At 36.6% G+C, this 21,350-nt stretch overlaps 1 protein-coding gene across 3 annotated transcripts in view; it reads right to left on the bottom strand.

Annotated features, from left to right (window-relative positions):
* Positions 1 to 21,350, bottom strand: part of MAMLD1 (mastermind like domain containing 1) — a 249,857-nt gene that overhangs the window by 227,141 nt on the left and 1,366 nt on the right. The window lies entirely within an intron of this gene.

Below are 21,350 nucleotides of genomic sequence, written 5' to 3' on the forward strand. Positions count from 1 at the left end.
CTGGCTGGACAATCTTCATCCAGGGGGTGAACAAACTGGTTTTGTAAATACTCTGCACTCCACTATCAGTCAGAATCTCCACTTTCCCCAGTTCTCTAAAATCATGTCACATCCTATTGAAGTGTTAAGTAGAAAGACAGAAAAATGCAAATCGCTGTTCACATTGAATGACAGTTTAGAGGGTTAGTGTAGCACAATTCAGAAGCTCTACATTATTTTACTGCTTGCATGTCTATCCTCTGCTGCTGACTGCTCCAACTACAGTGCCAAACAATCCTTCTCAGAGAACAACTAAGTCATAATTTATAACTTGAACTTTTTCTTAGCAGAGTACTTCCACAAATTTCCTCCCAACTAGTTAATCTAATAAATAATCTATTTCTCTTTTAATGTCCAGCCCTTTGCATTTTGTACATACAAATATTACATTATATTGTGTGGTTTTAAAATTGATCATTTGGATACATCAACAAGGAAAAATACTATTTTCTCCTTTGTACAAAAAGAAGCTTTTCTGAAGAATGCCTGTGCAGATCTGATAATGCTCCTGGAACAGAAAACACATCACAGCTACCCAGCAAGAACAACAGTTTCTCAGCAGCAACTACCTGTTGTTTCTCCTCTTGCTGTATTTTGCACGACAGTAACCCCTTGCTGACACTGTTCATTTTCCCTAAATTGCTGTCTGTGTTACCAGAACTGGCTTCCCTTTTTTCTGTACGTGCTCCCTCCCCACAAAGCTCTCCCAGTCACCACCTTCCACCTGGTCTCATGAAAATGATGTTGTGTAAGTAATTCTGTCCTCTACATTCAGTACATTCTCCAGTTTACATTTGCCTAGGCCGTTTATCAGGCAGACCAAACATCTTGTAATATAAAATGTAACTCAAAGGACTTTCATATATGATTCTCTGTATTTTCTTGCTGTGATGATTTACCCTGGAACTGCCAAATTAAAGACCAGTTCAGAGTATGTATTCACTACTTACTGAAAACCTTTTCTCTGAATTTTCTTTCTAAGAAGCAAAGAACCAGAATAGCATTGAGAGTCTGACACTATGCTGCAACAAACATGACTGTATTAGTTGGCATGAAATGTAGATGAATGGTTTGAAATTGATGCTGAGCTGGAAGTGTGTATTATATACCAGCTTTAAGCTATATGAACCAATCAAGTAATAATTTTCAGTTCTATTTACAGCAGAACTGAGTTTTAGTTCAAGTGCTTCAGATGGCCAGAGGCCCCTCCACATGCCAAGCTCCTGCCTTTTTGTTCCAGCTGGATGGCCCTGCAGGGCACTGAGCAGACCTTGACAGTGGCAGCACAGCCTGTGTACAGCAAGCTTCACAGCACAAGCACTATTTCTTCAGCCTATTTTGACTTATACGAGGCTAATTTAGGTGGGTTTATCATGAATTAATACTACAATGAATACAGCAAAGTCAAAGTTCAACTGCCTACAAACAAAATATAAAACAAGGCACTGAATATGTTCACTGCTAACCAGCTTCAGGTTCTGAATATTCATTCCCAGTGTCTGTCTTTCAGGCAGTTGAAATAACATTCCAGGAAGTGATCAGATGTAATGAAATATTTTCAGAGTAGTTTTACATTGTATATCTAGAAAGAATGTACCAAATTTTGTCTTAATGTCTAAGTCATAAAACAAAAACCTTGGGAGAAGGACTGTCATATATTCATAAAGAAATAATCTGCCAATGTAAGATGAAAAAAGGCATTCTGTAAGAGGAAAGGAAAGCAGCATAAATGCTGAGACCATACTTCTAGATCTTTTTTCAGTCGTGTCCCATGGCATACAAGATACTCTTAACCAAACAGTGGCTACATTTTAATTTAATTTCTACAGTTCTTAGCAGAATTCTCAAGACAGTGGAATAATCAGAACATAGAAAGGTGAGCAGTCCAGAGCCTCCCTGAAGGAGATCCTCACCCTGCATTTTAATCATTGGGAATGTATGAAGAGGCAATACTATATGAAATGCATATATAAAATAACTTGGATACATTACAGTGGTCTTTGCTTAAGATGATTCCACACTTCTTTATCTCCAAATCTCCCCACTAACTCTATTCTGGTATTATCAGCAAAGCTGAAAGGGGCAAATAAAGCAGGGGAGAGAAGCATAAAAAAGGCCATACCATTAACTCAGATATAATGAATAGTCACTTACAGCACTTTAAACCATTCTTAAAATTCATGGAAACTTTGCTTATGTTAAGTTTCTCTCCTACACAGTCTTCTCTGAATTACTCTTCAGTGGGATTTCTTCTGTGATCAGCAGCTCTAATATCAGGCACTACAGACAGGCTCTGCTCTGCTGGTGCTGGGGTGGTCACAGTGATGCCTGACAGACTGTACAGATGAGAGGATGTGTAATTCTGGAAAGGGCTAGGAGACTATTTTAGTCTCTTCCCTAACCCTCCTGTCCTTTTGCTCCCAATGGGATGATGTTACAGTGGCACAATGCAGGGTTTGCACACCCCATTATATGAGTCTGGAAGGAGCCCATGGGCAGTTGGCCTCTCCCAGAGGCAAACAAGAGACTTCAAAGGAGGAACAAAAAAGGAAGAGCCCTGCTTAATTAGTGCTCAGCTAAGAGGAGCAGTCTTGGGGGAAGACACAAGGAGAACTGATTCCTGTCAGAGTCCCTGGGTAGAGAGGAAGACCTGGCAAAAGCTGTTCCCTTCTTTGGCTGCCAGTGCTCACCTTCAGCTTCCCTGAGCCACAGCACCACAGACACTTCCATGAGTCAGCAGTTCAAAGAACAAAGAATCTGCTGTCAAAACACCCTAGAAACAAACAAAAATTTGAACACTTCTGTATGTCCAGGTCTAATTTTACATACACCAAAAGAAATAGAGGTTGCCCTATCTTAGGCAGAGGGTTACATCCATTCAGTCCTTTGGGTGTCCCACAACTGCGTGGAGCAGCAGAATGAAGCTGCAAAAGGCTTTTAAACATTAATTTTGTAAATTTTCATGCCTTGTATTATAGAAGACATTAAAAGATCTGGTTTTGTCACAACAGGTGGTTTCAGGTCTTTTTCTTTCTTACATTTTACCTAAGAAATGTCAGAAGACAAATCTGGTCTTTAATGACTTGCCCATGAGAGTGGGTAGTACCTGAAGAGAGAACAATGTTCTAAGACAAACATATGTTCATAAGGAGCTCATAAATTATACTAAATATAGGAATTAATAAATCCTGAATTTCTCTTACAGAATTCCTCCTCCCCAGAATTTTGAACCACATACGTATCTTATCTAACTCTTGGCAGGTTATCAATATATTACTCAAAACAATAAATTTTTAAAAATAGGAAAATTAAAAGTATAACCAAGAAAGGTTTCATGGATTTTTATACCTGTGCCTTATCTTTAGCAGAAATGGATTATGAGAAAATACTGTTCCAGAAGAATGTTTTTCTAAAATATTTCACTCTGAAAACAGCTAGATATTTTCTGCTTAACTGTTTTATGTATGCATGTGTATACATGAATATATTTAAATAAAACCGTTTGGTCCTTCTCCTTGGTACAATTAATTTTAATTTTAAATGCTCTTTCTCAATTCAATTTCTTGGCTCAAAGTTGGGATAACTAGGTACACAGGTATTAACAGAATATACCACTTGAGTGTAGAGACTTCCAACATGAATATTTTCTCTTAGAAACATTTTAATTACTTGCTTGCATCGTGTTGTGTTGGAAACAAAGTAGATTGATTTCTCATAATACCCAGGAGAATTCAAGGCATTGACAGCTGAGGAAAGGGACACAGAAGCTTTGAAGACATTAAAATAACAGAGACAAGAGTTTAAAAGCAGCATTTATACTAACTGCTTCACATCCTATATTATGAAACCTACTCACGTCTAGAGGATATCACTTTGTTTTCAAAGACCAAATGAAGTGCACAGTCAGATTTATTATAGGCTTCAAAAAAAGAGATATGTTCTCTGAATAAGGAATCCATGCTCTAATGCACAGCAAAACCAATGTACAATTTTCCTATTTCACATTCTTCATACTGAGTATCATAGAGGTGCACAAGCATTTCCATGCAGGTTAATTCATAGATGGGGAAATAAAACTCATGTTGATAACAAAAATCTGTAAAAGCTCAAGTTCTCAGAACAGAGGTTTTAAAAGCAAACAGAATTAAGAGTGGCTGTTCACCACAAGGTAACTGAGAGAAAAAAATGTTCAGGATGGATAAACTCTGGTGACAGTGTCTGTTCACTCTTTATCTTAAGACTAACCAAGTAGGGCATAATCAAAATATTAAAATAAAGAATATGATAGGAAATTAATTCTTAAAATGAAGAGATTAACTGGTGTCTCTCCTTATATTCACTATAAGCTCTTGACAATCAAGTGTCTTCTGTAAAAATAGCTAACACTTGGGTTTTAAAACACAATGAATAAAATGTAATTTAGATACACTTGATTTCTGTGTCTAAAAAAAATAGACAGCGGAAAAGCAACATGATCTGAAGAGGAAAGGAAAAACAGCATGAGGGAAATACTGCTAAAAGGGAAGAAATTATCATCTTTTCATTTAATGCAGATCCAAGTTTAGTATTAAGATTTCCATTAAAATATTGCCTAAAAGCAAAGGGAAAAGGCAACCTATATTAGCTTCAGCTGTTTCAAAAGAAGAGGTATCTCTATCATTAAGATATTAACTAGTATCTATTTAGTATTAACTTCTCACCTTAATCATTGCTTATATTAAATATGTATTAGAGTAAAGGTAGTGATGGTATAAAAAATAAAGATGTTCATTTCACATCTTCTCCTGAAAAAGTCTTGTGAATAAGTACATGCAATGTAAAGCTCATGTCTCTGAATTAAGAATGTGTTCCTTTTACCACTTAAACAAAATTAATACAATATCCATACGGTTATTACAAGACATTTCATTAAACACTAGTGCTATGCTTTCCTTTCTTCTATTAAGTCACTTTTTCTTGGTATAGAGCCAATAAACTAAGGACCTTTATTGAAAAAAAATCCTTCAAGATCCCTTGCAGAGTTTTTAAAACTAGGAATATTAAATGCAGCACCTCACAAACTTGGCAAATCTTATTATTATACTTCACCTATCTAAAATCTTAGCACACTGTCAATTTGATACAGACTGGTTCCCAAAGTTCTGTTCCAACAAAGCACTGTCACACTGACACTGATGTTTTAATTGGAAGCTGATCATCTTCAGGCTGCTCCCCATTGGCATCACCATAAGCACAGGCCTGTGTGCATCCCACTTCCCACCCTGCACTATTTCCACTATCAGCGTAAGGTAAACTTTAGAAATTTAGCTTTTCTAATCAGCTGATAAACAATTACCAGTTTTCCTTTTACAAAAAAATATATTTAAATTCATTCAGAACACCTGAATTAATTCACAAGTTCAGACATGCTGGAACTATATGCCTAAGCATCATGAATAATTATGAAAATGCAACTATAAATAAAACTCTTTATTGGAAAACATCCTTATCATGCAGTTCATTTGATGCCATGGCCTACTTATAAATAACAAAAGTCCAGTAACTCTCACAGAATCCGCCAGAAACACTGCCTCTTGACAGCTTTCAACCCCAAATCCCGACTTTGAAAATCTGGGACAATGATTCCTACAGGATGCCCTTAAAAAGAACAAATGCAGTCTCTAGTTCCAGAGGTAGAATCTTCAGCCATAACACAGTTCAACAAGTGTCCCCTCATACAAGTAACTGCTGCCTAGGGAAACTAAATCTTCCAGGTATTGAGTTCAAAATACTCAGAATATTTAGTTTGAAAGCTCACCAGGTGATATTTCACTAAAAGTTACAGAGAATAAAGGGAACAAAAGGCCTCCTTGGTCTCCTGCTGCTGCATAAATGTAATTTTACATAACTAAGTGCAATCCAGTAACAAACTGGCATCCCTACGACATTTTTTCAGAGGAAACTATTATTCAGCTATTTCTTTTGGTTGCTTTCTTCACACAATGTGTATTTCTTCAGGCTTCTCTGGGTTGCAGTTCAATTAGCTCTCTTCCAAATCTCATTATAATTCATAGAACTGTTAATTTTTTAGGTTGGCTATCCTGAAGATATAAATGTGAACAACATTTTACTGGGGATATTTTAACACTTATTCCCTCATTTCTCTTACTACTAATCTATGACTATGGAAAGGAAGGGGTGTTAGAGGTGGGTTTATGTTATTATGCATGTAGGTTTTGAGAACAGGTCTGTAGAATTCTGTGTGATTGCCCAGAGAAAAAGAAGCAAGTCACTCCAAAACAATTTTCCTGACTCTTTCAAAGGAACAGCAGCACCAGTGGCAGGTGACAGCAGTAAGGCAGTACAAGGGCAATAAAAACTCAATACCTACAGGTATTGACTCCTGTGCTATGCTTCAAACCGTGCCTACATTGTGTATGAACTGATTAGATGAAAGAAATATGAAGATTCCAGGCATTTCTATCTGCTCACAAAATCCTAACTTTACTCCCATGGATGCCACTTCCACAGAGACACTAATCACATAAATCCTTCATTACCAACCAGCTGGGGAAAGTCCTATGGGATTCCTCACTTCTGTACAGCAGCACAGGTATCTGTCACCACTTTCCTCCACATATTTCTTTTTGCTTTTACTCCATTGCAAATCTTAATGCAATGTCTTCAACAGACTTCTCAGATTCTAGCAACCATGCTCCCTATGCTTTGCAATATTCAATAGCCTATTGTGACCTCACTTCTCTATTACCCTACATTTACTGAAAAGTCCAGAAAATTAACTGAAATACAACTTTCCAAGTGACAAAAATGAGGAAGGCAACCAGAGAACTCATTCTGTACCACTGCAATTACTGGTGGAGCTGGGTGAAAATGGGCGACAGAGGGATATGATACATAACGTAACAACTGAAAGAGCAGTCCAAAGTGTGCAAGACAACAGGTTTCCTACTCTAGAAAAGTACATGGCTGGAAGGCCTGCACATTGGCTCTGCCATCTGAGCACAAATAACCTTCTGTGCCTCAGTTTCCACTGCTGCAAAACTAAGAGCATTTAGGTGCTGGTTTTGGTTGGGATTGCTAAAACACTATTGTTCCACAATATGGTTTAGTGGGCATGGTGGTATTGGGTTGAACACCAGACTTGATTATCTTGGAGGTATTTCCAAACCTTAGTGATTCTATGATTCTATAGAGTAAATTTTCTTTATAAAAAAACACTATATATGTGGTTTGGATTTGTGCTGAGAACAGTGTGGGTAACTCAGGGCTGGTTTTGTTATCATGAGCAGCACTAACACAGAGCCAAGGCCTTTCCTGCTCCTCACCCACCAGCAAGAGGCTCCACAAGGGGCTGGGAGGGGACACAGCCAGGACAGCTGACCCCAGCTGACCCAGGGCATATCCCAGAATATGGCACCATGCTCAGCATGTAAATGTGGGGAGAAGGAGGATGGGGGATGTTTGGAGTGATGGTGTTTGTCTTCCCAAGTCACTGTTACAGGTGCTGCAGCCCTGCTGCCCTGGGGATGGCTGAGCACTGCCTGCCATGGGATTGGGAATGAGTCCCTTGGTTTGCTTCACCTGTTAAACTGCCTTCATCCAACCCACTCCGTTTTCTCATTTTTATTCATTCAATTCTCTCCTCCAGTGAGTGGCCCTGTGGGGCTGAGGTGCAAGCTGGGTTTCAACCATGACAACTTATAAACTTACCGAGCAGAGGGTCCTGAGAATTTGGTGGTGATATTAGCAGACAGCACTGGTACAGACATAAGATACATCATTCTGTTACTATTTACTTAAGACACGCGACACAGATCAATAAGCAAAGATGTGAAACGTTACTGTAATACTTTCTATTTATACATTTACTAGAAGCCATCTCTCCTTCACATTCAAAGTAATCCATATTTCTCAAGGACAATAGTAATTCTTAATTACAAAATGATGATTTCAGTGCACCTGCCTTTCAAGCATACAATACATTCTTTACAAAGTATGTGCCTCTTTTGTGATTTCAAAGAACACTGCAAATGTAGAAGAGTGTGAAGATCAACAGTCAGCAAACAGTCAGAAAGCTTTCTGATGATGAATACCCCCTTTGAAGTGGTCTACTTCAATATTGTTATTTCTGGAATTTCAAGAATGAACTCTATGAGCAGCCAGACTACACATTTCTGTTCAGTGGCAATAGAAGTCAGCTAATTTGGTACCAACTACAACAGGAGATTATCGTTTATGTATAGCTTTTATCTCATAGCTAAGGACAAATCTGCAAAATTCCACAAGATATTTCATTACTAAAGGGAAGTTTAGAAATGGAGGAGCCACAGTGTTAGAGTGCAGATCTCTAATTTTTTTTTCCACTGAAATGAAAACTTCAGCCTTGGAAAATACACTTTGGTACTGAATATATTCATTAACTTTTTGCATTTGATCTTAATTAAAGGATGTCATATTATAGTAAATGCAGTTTTGACAATGGGTTCACTCATTCATTGTACTAAGTCAGAAAAAATTCTTGTATTAAAAAAGCTTAAAATTTTCAAAGAATCATCTGAAAAGGTGATTAATTTACATGTTAGCTTAAGAAAAAAATCCTGTCACATTCATTTTCATCTTTTTCCTTAAAAAGTAATCAAAACATATTTGCACATTGCAACAGCATTGAGTACCTCCCTGAAAAATGACAGTGCATAAATTACAAAGAAGGCTTTTTACAGCAAGCACAAGTTAGAATAACATTTTCTTAATCCCTAAAGCAGAGCAGCGATAAATGCATCTTTAATACGTTCAAAAGCTGTTACTTTTCCCTTTTTTTTAGCCAAACTGCAGTGCTATGAGCTTAAATTTCTCTCATTACATTGCTCCAGGCAGTGGATCTCTGAGCATATGCGCTTTCATCCTGTGAATATAGGTGAGAGAATAAACCAACGCCTGTTTGCCTGTCTTCTGCATAAAGGCATTTGTAGCTAGACAAGAGCCTGTGAGATATCAATCATGCTAATGAAACCTGACTGCTCTAAAAGGGACTGGCTGAGAGCTTGGCTTTCCTTTGATAAATAAACATCTGAAGTTGTTATCTGCTGCAAATGCTTTCACTTGGGGTCTAACAGTAACTTTCTTGTTGTAACACTAATATTTAAAGTAACACCAGAATTCACTGTATGTTAACTGCCTCATAGTATTTGTCTGTCATAACTATATTGACATTAATTTCAGAAACTTCTAGGCATTGAAAATATAGGCTTCTACAAATCTGACAGAAAAATACAGGTAAAATTCAATACCTGAATAAAATTTCCCAACAGTTGTTTCAATTTTCTACCGCACAGTCTAACTAGAAACTGATTATCATCAATAAGAAATCTTACATCTCTAAATATAATATGTACCCATCTTTTGGTGAAAATGTAGTTAGATTATAACACAGTAAAATAACAAAGTGATATTAGTGAGAAAAATCCTAATTCACTACATCCCTTGTAGCTACTCAGCATGCTGTATTTATATGGCAGTCAGCTCCCAAATAGATGGCACCAGAAGATAAAAATAGTTGCTTGTCACAGCATGCAAAGAAAAGGGAATTTTCTTGATCTGCACACACAGTTCTTTGAAACTGTCCTGATCCTGTGATCCTGAGGTATCTCTCAATTAAATATCACTATTTCCCCTCTCGTCCCACCAAAAAAAAAAAAAAAAAAAAAAAAGATTGCAAACCCTTGTATTATGCCTAGAGGGATGGATGAAAAATTACAAACATTGCCAAGTGTGTAACTAGAAAAACTTCCTTGAAGTGGGTGGGAGTGTTTAGATCTTGGCAGCTGCTGTGTAACCAAAAGCTTTTACAAAAGCTAAAGTAATTTAAGTCTTTTCAGACAGGCTCACAGATTCTGGTAGTTATTTTCCTGCAGACACCATAAGTTGATCAACTTTTCACGCAGCATTCACTGGGGCTGTCATCCAGAGTGCGTGCTCTGTCTGTCCCCTCAACAGGACGAATTCACAAAAGGACAAGATTTTAGAAACAATGCAGAATACATCCTTTAGCAAGCATGAAATTTAGCTAAGAACTGAAACTCTGGGCATTTGTTCGCTAATTTAAGTCCTTTTAACCAAAGAAATCATCAAGGTCTAGAAAGGTACCTTCTGTGGCTGACAGGGATACTCAGTACATCTTTACTAATATTTCTAAGGGAAGCCAAAGGCATTGCATACACTAAGATTTATTTTTTTCACCTGTCTTTTGCTTGGAAAGTTTAACTTTCATCTGAACTCCTCCCTTTCTCAGTTTGGAGAAACTAGAGATCCAATATGGTGCCCTCACTATTATACCTCGGGTGATAAAATAATGGCTGGGAAAAGTCCTCAATACTCATAAGAGCATCAGCACATGCAGACAGCAAGAGTAAGGTTGCATGGTAGAATGGGGTTTTGACATTTTCTGGTTTTAACCTGTAATTCAAAAGAACTACAGAATATGGAAGTCATCTGCACTGGGCACATGGGCAGAAGTTGAACAGCACACCTGTATACACAGCCTGTGAAGAATTGCTAATGCATCAAGGCAAAAAAGGCTTGAGCACAACCAAGCAACAAGCGCTTTTTAACAAAAAGAGAATATGAATTCTTTCCTCAATGATGTATTATAATTTTATATTTATAAATCATATATTCAATTGGTCGGGTGTCTTCTGAGATTCATATTGAGTCACATACCAACATGCAATCAAATGAAGTTTAAAAAAAATCCTGTTTTTTATATATAATATGAAATACATAGCAACTTCCAAAGAGAATGCCACAATATAAGCAGAACACCCATATAACTTCTTTTTTTTTCCCATGTGCACAGAGACCTATGATTAAAGTCTGAGCTCCCATGGTTTTGATGCATACAAATATGTCTTACACACACTGTCTCAGCAGGCACTCATTATGCAGTCACAGCAAAGAAAAAGTAAATGCCTCACTGAATTAGAAGAAGATTTTTCACCAGTTCTGTTGAAAGGCAACAATAATAACTTTGGGAAAAGAGGAATTATTGCATATTCCCTTTTTACTCATCATTTGGGATAAAACAGTTTACTGATATAAATAGCTAAAACAGGAATTCAGCTAAAAATAATTTGCAGAAGCTATAAGCGTCAAAACTTCCTTACCATTCAAAGAGTAACTAAGCAAGTATTAACTAGGCAATGTAAAACCTGAGTAAATTATTAATTTAAGCCAAAAGTAACAACCTGCCCTTTAATATTTTGGGGATAAATGGTATCTGTTCAATTACTCAGATGGTAGTCACTGAAAGCAGGAGTTACTCCAGGAGATGTGGTCTAGTTTTTTATAGTATTTTTGTTCCATGGTGGATGTCAATTAACCCATCAGTTTCAGATATATTAAATAACAGATTAAGATTCAAAGTAGTCTAAAAAAGACATTACAGTGATTTCCTATATTTAGGACTGTATATCACACTTTAGTATCCATTGGCAAACCCTTCTGTAAGTCAATGTCATTTATCTGTACCTGATGGAAGAATTTATTTTTAAGAATGCAAATGCTGGTTACATATTTAAATTAATGAAGCATGTGATGTAGGTCAAGGATGAAATGGAGAGAAATTTTTTTTAGTAGTTTTAATGCTATCTACAGCAGTTTTCACACATTCTTAAATTAGTCTGTAGGCATTTTGAAGGTTAAAGAACAGTGAACTTTGAGAACATAATCATGAAGTTCAACGTGAAGAACAACTTAAATCATCTGCTGGAAGGGTGGCATTTCAATTTTGCCAGAGGCAAGGTAAAAAGCTTATAAACAACTTTGTTAAATAGAAACTTGCTACGTAAAAATACAGGTAAGAAAGAAATAGTAAGACTAAAGCTGAAAATGACATATTTCTCATATTTCTTTCCTGCAATGGTTCTCCTGCTCAAGTTTTACAGCCTACAGAGTCAAAGGGTGCAGTGACTGTAGAAATTAAAAAAGTATTTATCAATAAGGAAAACAATTGTAAATCATGGAGTTTCATTTTGAAAGAATATCTCTGGGAGAGCAAATGCTTCTCAGCACATCAGGAATGCAATTTCCACTTATTATTACACACTGATTATTTAATAAGTTATTCCACTTCCATCTTAACACTGCTAGAGGTTCATAGTTTTTACCAAGACAAACACTCCCACAGAAACACAGCAGCTGGAACTACACTGCTGGGTCATTAAGCCAAATTCAGAAACTCCAGCTCATAAGTTTTAGACTGGTGTTTGGCCAGGCTTCAGCTCAGCTTATATTACATGTACAGCCAGTGTGATACCATAGGTGCCTACACTAAAGTATGGACTCTAAACATGGGCACTAAGTCACGCATTTAAATAACTTCATTAGCATTTTTAGGGAAACCTTTTTAACAGATGCAGAGAGCTAGAAAATATCTAGCATTTCTCTTTCCCCTCTAGCCTTTTCTTCCTTGTAGTGGTTGAAATTTTATCACTCTGCTGCTAACAGGATTTGCACAGACACTGTTGCGCTTAAGGTCTAAGGCAAAAAAACTCTCACCCATCAGAACTGTGGGCTTTTGCTGACTATTGTTGATGTTTTAAATTTTCTGTTGAATATTCTTCTTATTAAAAATTATATTGCAGAATTATTTTCCATTTTTAGCAATGTAAATGCAGAATTATTTCCTATCATCAGCTACTACTGATCTATCTTGCTAAATGCACTCCTTTCTGCACCTTGCCTTCCCTAGTGCTGGAATAACCATGCTGCAATTGTGGAACACCTTGAGCTACAAAGAACCTTTGAAGGTCATTAAGTCTGAACACTCTGCTCCAAACAGAGCTAGGCTGGATTGATCAGGGCCTATCCTGCTCTGAGTAACTCTAAGAGCAGAAAATCTATAACCTCTCCAAACAACCTGTGCTGCAGTTTAATAAGAGCCTTCCTTGATGCTAATTGTCGCAAATTATTACCAAAATAAAGAATCTGAAAATCTTGTTTTGATCAAGCATTGCAAAAACTTCTGAATTATTTTGCTCAGTTAGGAGAAAAATGCTTCAAAGTACTTAAGTACTAAATGCTTAAATTATTAGAAATTTAGAAATTAGAAAGGAGTGAAGTTTTTACCACTTTGGAGTGAAACTGGAAGAGAAAGAGATGCAGCATCAGCAAATCATCCTTTGAGTCCAGGTTGCTTTATTCACTGTGGAAGTACTGATTTCATTGCCATATTTTAAGAAGAGTGTTTTACTATATATTCTTTTACAAATGTGGAGTCCAAGTACCATCAAGTGCCTTGCATAGATTCCCAGCAAAATATGAGCCCTGTTGATGCTCTGCAGGTTTTGCAAGTATCAAACATCACATCCATTCATCTCCCCTCAGACCACCTCCTGCTGGTCACTTTCCAACATTCCAAATTTCCTGTGAACCATTTGCAGAGGTCAAAGGTGGCTGCATTTTGCCAAAAGCACTGTATTTTCACATTAAGGAAAGTCTCTCACTAGACAGTGTGACTGGTATATAAATGATGTACTAAAAGTGCCTTATTAGTCAGTTACAAGTACTTGCATACTTGCAACCCAGTAGCTACTTCAGATAATTTATTAAGAGAATATCAAATAGATTCTGTCCCTCCTTCCACAGAAACATCTAAACTTCTAATTATGCATTTAAATGCTAAGACTTACCAGCTCATGATCTGCAAATCACAATGACAGAGATGTTCCAAAATTATTTAAAGTATATTTTACAAGATAGCCCACTTTGATTTGCGAGATAGGTAACTTTATTAAAAAGTGTTTTCTGTGTTTCCAAAGGATGTAAAGAAGATGTAAAAGAAGATGATTTTCATTCTTTGAAGCTGTCACAAAGAACACGCAGGAAATGCCAGCAATATACTATAATTAAACAAATATGTGCAAGTAAATCTCAATAGTGAGTTGTATAAGACCAATAGTATTTCCTTGTTGCTGCAATTACACCTTCTAGCAAGGTCACCATTCATCAGCTGAAGGTCTCTCCAATAAGAACCTCAGCCAACAAATTATTAAAATATTGTACCTCCATTTCATACAGTATAAGGGTAATGAGAACAGTATCAGTCACTTTTTCCTTTCCACCCTTACAGACACAAACAGCACTGGAAGCACCAGTCGGATTTAGACCACATCTTGATGCCACAACTGCCACCAACAAATACTTCCTTATAAAATCCCTAACACCAACTTGCTGCTATGAGCAGCTCCAGATCTTCAACTGTGGGCCATATGTGCAGGATGTGTTAAGACAAAGAAAACTTCCACTTAGTCTGTTGAACCAGCAAGTTTTGATTACTATTACAGCTGGATCTTTATGTGCTAATCGGTTTCACAAATTCAACACTGGCACATTACAGAAGATTCCTACATAAAGCAAACAACAAGTCACAGAACAATTATGTTTGTTGGGGCTTTTTACTGCTGGACTCATCAGAATCTCTTTTTCTTGTTTTCTTCTAAGTCTATTGTCTTTGAACAGATTATTTTGGTAAGAAATCCCAAGAATTTGTTAAACTTTAATAATTTGACACACTATTTCATGTTACAAGAGCTACACACAACTATTGGTATATGGCAACACACACCACTACTTAATGAGTTGTTTATAACAGGCCAGAGCATTGACAGTGTCTCAAGAGCGTGTCACTTGAGGAGCCAAATGAGACAGACTTTCTTTGTCTGATCAGGAGCTCTCATGCAGGAGTACCACTCTCACATCTCAGTTCTAAAGACAGGACAAGAACAAGGCACAAGCACAGAACACAAAAGCACAGCTTTGCTTCCTTGGAAAGGCATGTAACAACCAAATCCTGCTTAAAACGCCCAAAACCTTATGTTGTTGAGGCACCACACTAGGAAAATGCACTCTAAAACCTTCTTTTCCCAAGCCCCATGCATTTGCACCTCCCTTGGGATAAAAGGCAGATCATCCAGTCTTCCAGCGCCCTCCCTGTCTATCTGTATATTAAGATATATATTATATCTGTATATACCTGTATATTAGCACAGACCATCTCAGTTCTAACGAGAGTGTTGCAAATGTGTTCATTAATGTTTATATGACAGCTTCATAACTAGGATACAAAGGATATCCAAGGATTGTGAAAGATATCATCTTTCAGTTAAACCTAATTTCTGTTTCTCTTTTCCTGTCATTAGTCACCAGGTTCTAGCCCCAAAACTGTTCTGCTGAGCCCTGCTATCTACCTTTTTGCTCTGTTTCAAAATAATCCACTTCAGCTCAGGTCTAGACTGCCACCATCAGCATTGCTACATACCCCGTTGTGCAGCTACAGCAATGATTTATTATTCAATGACAAAAATGCAGCAGAAGTACTGGCGTTACAATTCTTCACATATATCATGAGTTCAATAAAATAAATCTGATTAAAATCTTTTTGTTTCTCTGATGTACAAAGACATTCTCTACAGATAACACAGGAGATCACAGTAAGTATGAATCTCAGTAGGGAACTAGTATGCTTTATTTCAAACCTGTCAACATTTTTCATGTATCTCCAAAAAAGTTATTCATTGCACTTTCCTCCCACAAATTCTCCAAAATAAATCTGCTTAATAGAGAAAATACATTCTAAAGGTTTTGAATGGAAAAAAAGGCACATATTAAAAAAGTCAGAAAAGCATGTTAAGTTTTCTCACATCTCACTACTTCTCTCACTTTTAATAACATAGGTTGCTCAGCTAAGGACAACATTCCAATGGAGGTACATAAATATTTGCATACAAATATTTGTATTTGTGACAAAAACCTTCTCCCAGTGATTCTGAAAAAAAAAAAAAAAAAGCAAATCCAGGGCTCATTATTAACAAGCTGATGATTACTAATTAATGATTTTACTTACAAAGAGTAATGTTTACAAACAAACAGCTACATTCATAATTAATAGTAATAAAAAGCAGATTAATTAATCATTTGTTGCTCTTACATATTGGCTAAAATTTGATGTGTTGCAATATTAAAGTTTGGAGTGGGGAAGTGTCCACTCTGTGAAAAAACCTTAGTATTCATCAGCTATTTGTTTATTCTCGTTTCTGAAGCTGCAGAGGAAACTGCTACCTGTCTGTGGTAACTAGCTATTAAAAACAACAAAACAAAACACCCCCAAAAAAACCAACCAACTGAAAAAAAAAAAAAAATAGCTACAGTAACTGCTATCTTACTAAAATGGAAGAAGGCATTAACAAAATAAATAAAATAGAACTACAGTAACAAGTTCCTTCAGATGTCCAGTTTCTTTAGGCAGAACACACAGTATGGGTGATGATGTTTCTGGTAGCTTGTGATGTACTGTACAAGCATTTTAAACAGTGATACAATATGTCATAGACAATAAATTAGTAAATACTGTAGCAGCCTCACAGTCCTGCTCTCTCTCATCAACATGATTCCATAGTTCCTGAGGTTAAAAACTGTCATGACTTCAGATTTTAAGCACTCAGCATAGGAATAATTTATATGTAGGAACCTAAAGTTGCATGACTTTATTACACTGCACTTGCCCTGTGCCATTTTCACAGGCAGTAACAACACTAGAGGCTCTACTGTCTGCAGCACTGCCAAAATTGATACGTCAGACTTCAAGAAAGTTTAAATATTTATATCCAGAACTGTTAGTTTCAGACTTTGCACAGATTTAACAGCATTTAGTTTTAAGTCTAGTAATTTCTGTGCACACTTTAAATTTGTATGTCAGATGTTTAAATGCCACAGAGGATTATTATGACATATTTACTTATATAGATCCATCCCTCATGTTTGTTGATGTAAACATGAACGTAAAGACCCTTCTAGAGGAGGTAACACCTTCTGACCAGACTCATAGCGGGAGACTTGTTGATTCTGAGTTCTGTATATGACCAACTTACTAATTTCACCAACTTTTATCTGCATTCTCATCAATGAACATATAAATTAAATTGTTCAATTTTTCATAGGCTAAACTTATGTAATCATGTTTTAAAATGTCAGCCTTTCTTCAAACACTGGCAAGTCAAAGTACTTTAAAACACTATACTATCAATTGTTTGTTGTTATATAGAGGCAAAACTACAGAACTGTTAGCAAACCCCCTGAAGTGATAACAACACAAACAAAACCATCACAGTCACAGAGTGGCTGGGGCTGGAGGGGGGTCCAAGCTCTCTGCTAAAGCAGGGTCACCCAGAGCAGGTGGAACAGGGTCACATCCAGACAGGTTTTGAGTATCTCCAGAGAATGAGACTCCACACAACCTCTCTGGGCAGTCTGGTCCAGTGCTCAGACATCCTCACAGTGAACAACAGCAAAGAACACAATTCATACAGAATTGAAAAGGGAACATGCACAGATTAATCACAAAGTTTAAATCTGAATATAAATATGAACTTAGTCCTACAAAATACCAAAGCTAAAAAACCCTCAGACTCACAAGAAACATGAACTTTAAGAAACTACTGAATAATGTAACAACGTGAAAAAATAAAAGTGATGAAATAAAGGAAGCAGAGATACTGAACTTACTACCACTGCAGCATTTGAGTTTACATTTTATAATTACAAACTAACTTCACAGGGCACTACCAGCCTACATTTCTGGACATGCTCAAGTTGGCGTAAAAGCTTATGTGATGAAAATATACTGCATTTGCTAATGGGGACAATAAGGAAGTGGAAATCATAACGCTGGACAACTAAGAAGGCAATTAAGTCTGATATATATATATATAACATCCTGAAAACAAAGGAATAAAAGAATACAGGGAAAATATGAGACAGTTTACTTCAAAATATGACGTAAAATTCAACATATATAAAACAAATAATCACAGATAGAATGGTTATTACTGCAGTGAAACTCACAAAACTCACTAGTATACATAAGAGCTTATTAGGAAGAGCAAGTCAGAAGGTAACTATTTTTAAATCTTATGTAGAATGCAAAAACCAGTTTTAATCATCAGACATCAAAGTAATCAGTTATATATTTGACTTTTATACATTTTTCTAATCATCACAGTCATAAACATGCACAGCAACTCTACAGAGATATCTATATGCTTGTGTTTTGTAAGTTTCCCCTTTATTGCAAATATTTTAAGAGAGCAAGAACAGAAAAACAACCTGTATCAGCAAGAAGCAACATCTTCACTGAATTTTTAAATAATTTTCTTCCCAGTAATATAACAAATCATTAATTGGTACCTGCTCTATGAGAGACTATACAGACACAACAACCAAACAGAAATTATCTCAGAAGTCCTCAAACCACAAGTGAAAAAACCTTCCCATCCAAAAGACAAGAAACAGAACTAAACTGACCCCTGATGAGGAAGAACTGCTCTCAGGGAAGATGGCTCAGAGAGGAAGATAATTCAAATGAAAACTGCATTTTCCATTTTGATTAGTGTTTTATCAATAGTCAAAAGTAACGTTTTAGTCATAAAAGAACAGTGGAAAATGCAATTGCTTCTGCATATGAATTTTTTTCTTACAGATCTTGTCAGGAGTATCTTTTGTGGTTCATTCAAAATGGTGGGGCAATGCATTTTCTCTTCTTTCTTTAAGTGTCTCCTGATTAGATGAAACAAAAAGGTACTTAGCCAAACATAGCAGAATTTGTGGAAGAACTCCCAAGAATTTTAACTGTCACATAAAGCAGATTGTACAAAGGAAACAAAGGAAGTCATTAATAGTTTAGTAGTGTAAACATTCTATTACTTATCTATTAGAAATAGCTCTTTATGATTTTTTAAAACTTGCAGTAACACCTTGCATCTGAACACAGATTAAAACCCCAAACAATTATAAAGCTAGACAGACAGCATCAATTAGAGAATTAAAGATACCTACTCCCTTTATAGCAGAAGTGCAAATTAATTTTAAAAAAGTTTTCAGCATTTCAGAGGGCATGAACCCTGGTTGAAGGCTTATGGCCGTAAAAAGGTGTTGATCAGTCTTATCTTTTAAAATGTTTTATGCAGCCACATACAGCAGAGTTGCCTGTGGATTGGACATAATAATCAGCAGGGGAAGGAGAGCTCATTACTACAAGCTCTCCTTCCCCTGCAGATTACCTCAGCATGAAGCCACGTATCTCAATCAAAAAAGATTGCTATGGAGAGCTACACAAGATGTTTCTAAATCAGCTAGCTTCAGGCTCAGCCTATAGCTGCAACCTTCTTTTAACCTTCAGAAAAGCAGAAGAACCAGGACGGTCTCTAAGTATTAGCCATCTATAAGTTTAGAAATAAATCACTTAGCAGATGAAAGTCAGCAGCAGACCTGGCTGTCTCATGCTCACACAACTGATGCCCAGTGCAAACCCAAGGAAAATTCAGCAGCAAGATCTAATGGAAAAGGGACAAGGCAGGACATTGCACATGTGGGGGGCAGTATGGGTCTAGGGGTGTCTGGCACATTGTAGAGTACTGAAAAGAATACTTAATGCTTTGGCCTGTTGTATATAATATACTGTAATATTGAAAATATTTCTCAGACACAAGAAAACTTTGCTGTAAGTCACCAACAATCTATGACTACTATAATGCCCAAATTTTTGACAAGGCTAGTGATGTCACTGATGTGCTACAGCCCAGAAATATGCTCTACTTGCAGGGTGAGGGGGGATAGGCGTGTGTAAAAAGAACAAGAGAAAACACAGTGTTGCAACAAATCTGGTAATAAAGAGAATCATCTAAAGAAACTGGAGGTATGTTTGCTGAACCAGGCTTAAGACAGTCATAATTTCTTATGATAAGTACAAAGAAATACAAAACAGCATGACAAAATATAAGTGTTATTTTAACTATAATGTTAGAAGCAGAGACTGACCAAAATTAAGGCAAAGGGGGCAAAATGTAGAAATCTGGTAGAAGTTCTTATGATGGAATTACTGCCAAAAGAATACAGCTGCAGCATCACATCACATTGTTTGATGTTCTAAACTGCAGTGTATGTTCAAATGTCAACACAGTACAGATTCTCATGCATGTCAACTATTAAAATAGTGACCATTCAATACAAATAATTGTATGGAATTGTATTTCATGTGTTATTAACAGCTGAAATTTCAGTTTTGACTCCCAGTTTCCTGGAACATACTGCACCACATCAGTCCCCACTTTGGAAAAGAACTGTAGCTGATCAAGTTCCTTGACCTGATTTTGACACAAGATATCCCAGCCCCTACTGCTGTGTACTGAGCCCTGTAAAATCAGCTCGTAAGTGAATGCAACAAGGAACACAGCAATGCTTGCCTATCTAGATGAGATCAGACCCAAGTCCTTGTAAATGATGTACCATGCATTGTTTTAGCTCCACAGAAAGCAGTAACGCATTCTGTAATGGGAATTATGTAGTTTTTGTTCTATCAAAATTAAATTTAGGGACACCCTAAGGAAAGCTAATATAGAGACATTGACATGAAGTAGGAGTTATGGAAGCACAGACACATGTGGCAGAATTTCCTGTTGGTGAGATTGTATGTGAGGTACTGCACCAAGAGGAGATAATTTGGGATTGGTGTTAGCATGTGAAAGCCACAGTGACCAGAAAACAATAAATTGCATCTAAGAGGCCAAGCATAAGCTCATCAACTGCTAAGATCAGAATGAATTTTCTTTTTTATATTCACTTTGTACATTATCTTTGAATCATTATTTTCAATCCTGAGAAAACCTACTAGAGTCCCTTTACCACTCATCACACAAAAGGCTGAACAATACACAAGACTGCTAATTACAGAGCCTTATTTACATGCTGCTAGAAATTGTTAAGTCTTCTGGTGAGTGTTCCACTACATGGGACAAGGTTTCTACAAACCAAGTAATGCTGTTTTGTGAAAGGAGATTTTCAACATATTAATTCACCTTTGGTAGCAGCACGCATATCTTCTCCTATTTATATTTTGTTTAAAGGTGTTATACTTGAGATTTTAAGTACCCTGGAGATTTTTCCTTAGAACAAGAAAAAAAAAATCTATTTTATTTATGTGATGAAACCCATTATACAAAATTGTGCCATAAAGGTACATGAACAAAAACAAAGCTGCTTACACAACACGAAAACACTCTGGCCTATATTTTCCCCAAAAGAAATAACTCCTGCATAAAATACAATTATACAGTGGAAAAATACCAAAAGCAAAAACCAAAACCCCCATGAAAGCTCATTACACACTTGCAACTTTAAACAGATTCAACAGGTTCTTGTGCTAACCATGCACATCTAGTAAGATGGAAACAGCTTAAAGCAAAAAAGCATTTAAAGTTACAACC

This window comes from Taeniopygia guttata, chromosome 4A (genome assembly GCF_048771995.1).
Source record: "Taeniopygia guttata chromosome 4A, bTaeGut7.mat, whole genome shotgun sequence".
Taxonomy (NCBI): domain Eukaryota; kingdom Metazoa; phylum Chordata; class Aves; order Passeriformes; family Estrildidae; genus Taeniopygia; species Taeniopygia guttata.